This window comes from Rana temporaria, chromosome 3 (assembly GCF_905171775.1).
Source record: "Rana temporaria chromosome 3, aRanTem1.1, whole genome shotgun sequence".
NCBI lineage: Eukaryota > Metazoa > Chordata > Amphibia > Anura > Ranidae > Rana > Rana temporaria.
Window position 1 is genome coordinate 415,466,486 of NC_053491.1, and position 6,000 is coordinate 415,472,485.

Below are 6,000 nucleotides of genomic sequence, written 5' to 3' on the forward strand. Positions count from 1 at the left end.
CTATTCAGTCCTACATTAATATAGTTTTATTCCGAAGACAATATTTAAAAAAAAAAATGATTTTGAATGTTTGCATATGAACTAACTTAAAGCAGTTGGCAGACAAGGATGGGGGGGGGGGTATAAACCTTCTATATGAAATATTATATAATTTAAGACTAAATATTAAAATTCTTGCATTAACCCAGTCATGTATATTTTTTTAAGTTGACCGTTGATAGTACACGGTCTTCCTGCATGACCAAACAGTAAAAGTTATCACTACGCAATCTGGTCTAGTGACACAGTCTGCTGCCATTTGAGGGATCTGAAACATCACCTATTTTTTTCTTTTGTTCTGTCCTGCAGTGTTAATTTTGACATCAAATTTCAATTTTTATTTTTTATTTTTTAGTCATCTGATTTTTTTCACTCTGATAAGCTCATTCATAAAATTCATTAGTATAAAATGCATTAAAGCTTTTGAGAGGTTGTTTAGTACCAATTTAGAAGAGCCAAATAGTGCTTTAACTGCTTGCCGACCAGCCGCCGCAGTTCTACGGCGGCAGGTCGGCTCCCCTGCGCGAGAGCCGGTAGTATAACGTCGGCTCTAAAAGCGGCCACTAGGGGCGCGTGCGATGGCTCGTTACAGAGCGAGGACCGGAAGCTGTGTGTGTGAACACACAGCTCCCGATCCTGTCAGGGAGAGAAATGCTGATCTTCTGTTCATATAATGTATGAACAGAAGATCAGTCATTTCCCCATGTCAGTCCACCCCCCCTACAGTTAGAACACACCCAGGGAACATACTTAACCCTTCCCCGCCCCCTAGTGTTAACCCCTTCACTGCCAGTGGCATTTTTATAGTAATCCAAAGCATTTTTATAGCACTGATCGCTATAAAAATGCCAATGGTCCCAAAAATGTGTCAAAAGTGTCCGCCATAATGTCGCAGTGCCAAAAAAAAAAACGCTGATCGCCGTCATTACTAGTAAAAAAAAATATTAATAAAAATGCCATAAAAATACCCCCTATTTTGTAAACACTATAACTTTTGTGCAAACCAATCAATAAACGCTTATTGCGATTTTTTTATTTTTACAAAAATTATGTAGAAGAATATGTATCGGCCTAAACTGAGGAAAAAAAATGTTTTTTTTTTATATATTTTTGGGTGATATTTATTATAGCAAAAAGTAAAAAATATTATTTTTCTTCAAAATTGTCGCTCTATTTTTGTTTATAGCGCAAAAAATAAAAACCGCAGAGGTGATCAAATACCACCAAAAGAAAGCTCTATTTGTGGGGAAAAAAGGACGCCAATTTTGTTTGGGAGCCACATCGCACGACCGTGCAATTGTCAGTTAAAGCGACGCAGTGCCGAATCGCAAAAGTGCTCTGGTCTTTGACCAGCAATATGGTGCGGGGTTAAGTGGTTAAAACCAATTCCATGGTTATTGTCTCCTCCTTCTCCAGCCCCCTCCTGTCCTTCCCATAGGCATGTGCACAGGGTGTGCCAGGTGTGCCCAGGCACACCTTAATAACCCTGTGCTGCACAGATTCCCCCTGCTGCTTAGCTGCAGGGAAAGGGACTCAGGAATCTATGTCCTCAGCCCCTTTCTCTGTCTCAAGAGTGAGAGATCAGGGGTCTGTTTAGGCCCCTGATATCTCACCAAAGCCCCCCAATGGTGATCCTAAAAATTGTAAAAGAAAATAATAAAAACATAATGTAAAAAATAATAAAGCAAATAAAATTGTAAAAGGTAATAATAAAATAAAAATAATCTACTGACAACAGTCCCTGCCCACTGACACCATCAACTGTTCTACTGACACTGTCCATTGCCCTACTGCTCTCTCTCTCTCTCTCTCTCTCTCTCTCTATATATATATATATATATATATATATATATATATATATATATATACACACATGTGTATTTGAGCTTTGGGGTGCACACCCTAATGTACAAGGCTGCACACACCTATGGTCCTTCCCCACTATTCTTTACAGCATTCTCCTTTAAGCCCAAGCACTTTCAGTGAGTGTTTCCATGAAGGCCAGTGCTGGAGTATGGAAATGCTTTTTACATTTTTTTGGGGGGATGGGAGAACAAAGGATTGGGTGCTTTGCCCAAAGGTGGAATTGGGCTTTAAGACATGGTAAAATGACTATTGAGCACTTCTTAAATGATATTGCAGCATGATAAGTCATGGCCCTTGACTCGCTTTTAGTGATCAGTATCATCTGTCCATGGTCACCTGACAGAAATAAAAATAGTTGTCTGTAAAGAAGAAGAAGACAAATTGCCACTATAGATTTGAGTGCAAGCCTTTCCACGATCATCTAGTGTAAGAAAGATTCTATATAGGGTTGTACCAATACTAAGCATCTGCATGAGTATCAGTACTCGTGCAAATGCACCGATATCTAAAATCGATACCTACTGACTTGGTTCTTTCAGCTGTCAGCAGGATTCTCCCACAGACAACTGAAATGTACACAAAAGATTGCAGCAATTATCGGTTGTTAAGGAGCGGGGCCGCCGCGTCCCTAACAACTGATGACTCGTATATTCGTAAGAAACACATCATTTTGGGGATCTAGTTGGTAATCAAAGTCCTAAAAAATGTTACATGGATGCAGCATAAAAAAAGATTTTCCATACATGTTTTGTAACTTGAGAAGAAAAAGAAAGAGTTGGCGTGTTTCTTGCTCTACTTAGGTGGAAGCAATTAGTAGAGGCAGCGAATCACCTTCAACAATACCTAGTCCAAAAAAAGTAAAAGTGCTTCTGCGCCACCACACAAATATAAAAGATGAAGGTAAAAAAAACAAATGCTGCTTAATCTGAATAAGTAAATAAATTATTTTATACCTCAAGTGGATGTGATAAAAAATTATCAGCGCATAAATTAAATAGATCAATAATGGATAGTATAATTTATTCATCCATTATTGATCTATTTAATTTATGCAAAACAAAGTATCAAGTGTACAGAGAACCGTAGTTCAAATGATAAACAGCGCTGAATAAATATTGTTAGATAGCCCCAAATGGGAGCTTAAATCCAAAAAAACGGGGGTGGTGTGCTAGGTGATCATAAAACAATACGTAAGTGCACCCTATGTCCTATTCAAGATTCACCCAAATAAAGTGATGGTGCCCTTTTCTGAAATAAAGGCTTACCACAACCTGTCAGAGGATTTGCGTTTTAAAGCCTATCCTCTCAGGCACAACATCCACTGTTCTTAGAATCCGTAGCGGTCAATTCTCACAAGGGGTACATAAAAGCAAAGGGGAGACACTCAATAGTGAAATAACGCTAAAAAAGTGACCCACACAATGTATAAAAGGTAATCCCCTTATGTATATGCCCGTACAGATAAATCACAAAGAATGAGCAAAATAAAGCAAGCCTGTAGTTTCTGCCGTCACCGTCGCTCTGTGAGCACCATTTATATATATATACTTTTTATGGCGGATTTTTTATGATGGATTTTTATGGATAAGTTTTATCGAGGATTTTTAATCGATATTTATTTATTCATCTATTTATTTATTTATAGATTCTTCCTCATTAATCGCCAGGGTTCTATACATAGTTGCGTTGTGTCCCTATCACTACCTATCGTACACCTATTGATATACACTCATGTGCCCACCTAATTACCATTCTCCTTGGTCTTATCTGATACATTGTTGCAGTACGTCCCTACTGCCCCCTGGATTCATTCATGTATCCACTGGTTATGCTCACGCATTCACCGCAGTATTAACCCTTTTTAATCATATCTGATACATTGTTGCATCGTGTACTTTTTGTGGAATCCTTCCCACTTGGACATTCATCATTTACACACAGATGTGGACCTGTGAACTGGAATATGAAGCCCTTTCATTTGTAACATAAAACATAATAAAGAGTAGGAGGATATGCAGTGGTGAAAGGGATAATTCTCCTTCTTTGCATACATTGTGCGCGGCACACTTAGTATTATATACCATGTCCTCGATTCTTTACTATAGTGCTTAAACTGAATAGCATATCCCCTGTCTTCCCTGTATCGTGATTTGGGAGCAGTTAGGCTATGGCCGGATCATTCCTGTGTTAACTATGCAGACATACCCGCCCCAATATACGGGGATTGGCTAGAATAGGCACGGCTTCAATATGCATATAACATGGCCTGCGGAATTAATTTGCATAATACCCACCCAGGTACGATGTGATTGGCTGAGTATAGGGTCAATGCCTCGTTTTTTATTACACATACACGTTTTTTATTACACATACACGTTTATAATACTGCATGCTGGTCTGCCGGGATTGTTTACAAATAATCCATACTGCTAAAATAACGGCTTATATACCAGGTTTGCTTTTTAGATTATTTGGAGACATAGTGCTCGATTAAAATGTGCAGCTCTTTCCTTGTCTACGTTTCCCTACCATCCCCAAACAGCACGGCTGACGTCCGCCCCTCCTCCCGGCCCGGTTTGCACCAATCGCGGCCGTAGGGCGGTTTACTCGCATCCAATAGCCGTAGCTGATGGGGTACAAAGGGATAGTGACAGCGCCGTGTAGCCACGCCCTCTGTTGAAGTCGGAAGTGACGAAACGCGTCAGGGCGTGGCTACAACAGCGCAACACAGAAGCCTTCCTGCACTCCACAGCTGATCAGTGACATACCAGCGTTAGAAGCACTCGTGCGGCCCCTGGTGCTCACAGAGCGACGGTGACGGCAGAAACTACAGGCTTGCTTTATTTTGTTCATTATTTGTGATTTATCTGTACGGGCATATACATAAGGGGATTACCTTTTATACATTGTGTGGGTCACTTTTTTAGCGTTATTTCACTATTGAGTGTCTCCCCTTTGCTTTTATGTACCCCTTGTGAGAATTGACCGCTACGGATTCTAAGAACAGTGGATGTTGTGCCTGAGAGGATAGGCTTTAAAACGCAAATCCTCTGACAGGTTGTGGTAAGCCTTTATTTCAGAAAAGGGCACCATCACTTTATTTGGGTGAATCTTGAATAGGACATAGGGTGCACTTACGTCTTGTTTTATGATCACCTAGCACACCACCCCTGTTTTTTTTGGATTTAAGCTCCCATTTGGGGCTATCTAACAATATTTATTCAGCGCTGTTTATCATTTGAACTACGGTTCTCTGTACACTTGATACTTTGTTTTATATCTTTAGTGGGTTTCACCCATTTTTAAATAGCTGCTCTTTGGATGTTTTATCAATTTTAATCACTATTGATATCTCCGACACCTATTACACATCTTTTTCTTCACTTGGGAGCTGTTGACTCATTGATCTTTGGCGCCGGAAGTGCATTTTTGGGTCCCCTCGTTTGTTCAGTATATGCACCTCAAATGTATTATTTAATTTATGCGCTGATCATTTTTTATCACAATACCTAGTCCAATAACAAATACTTTTGCTGTCACTGGTGTTTTTAAATATACTTGTGCGGATTTATTTCAACACACGTTTTGTAACTTACTTGTCTGCTGTCTGTGAATAACTTAAAGGGGTTGTAAAGGAAACATTTTTTTTCATAATAAGCATCCTTTACCTGCAGACATTCCTCTTTTCACTTCCTCATTGTTAGTTTTTGCTCAGAAGTTGCTCTCTTTCTTCTTTGTTCTGTTCACTTCCTGCTTGTCTGATTTTACTGACCACCGTGAAGGGAGGCTTTACTGCGGTGGTCAGTAACGTGCTCACCCCCTCCTGGGAACTAGATCTGTGTGGCAGGACGCTCTCTACATGATAGAGACTTCAAGGAGGTGTGAATTACTGGGCGTGCCGCAATTCATACTGGGAAATGTAGGGCCAGATTCACGTAGCCCGGGCGCAACGTAACTTAACAGATTTAAGTTACACCGCCGCAAATTTTCTGGCTAAGTGCCCGATCCACAAAGCACTTACCTGGAAATCCGTCCGGCGCAAGGCGGGCCCAATCGAATAGGGCGAGTCCCATTTAAATTAGGCGCGCTCTCGCT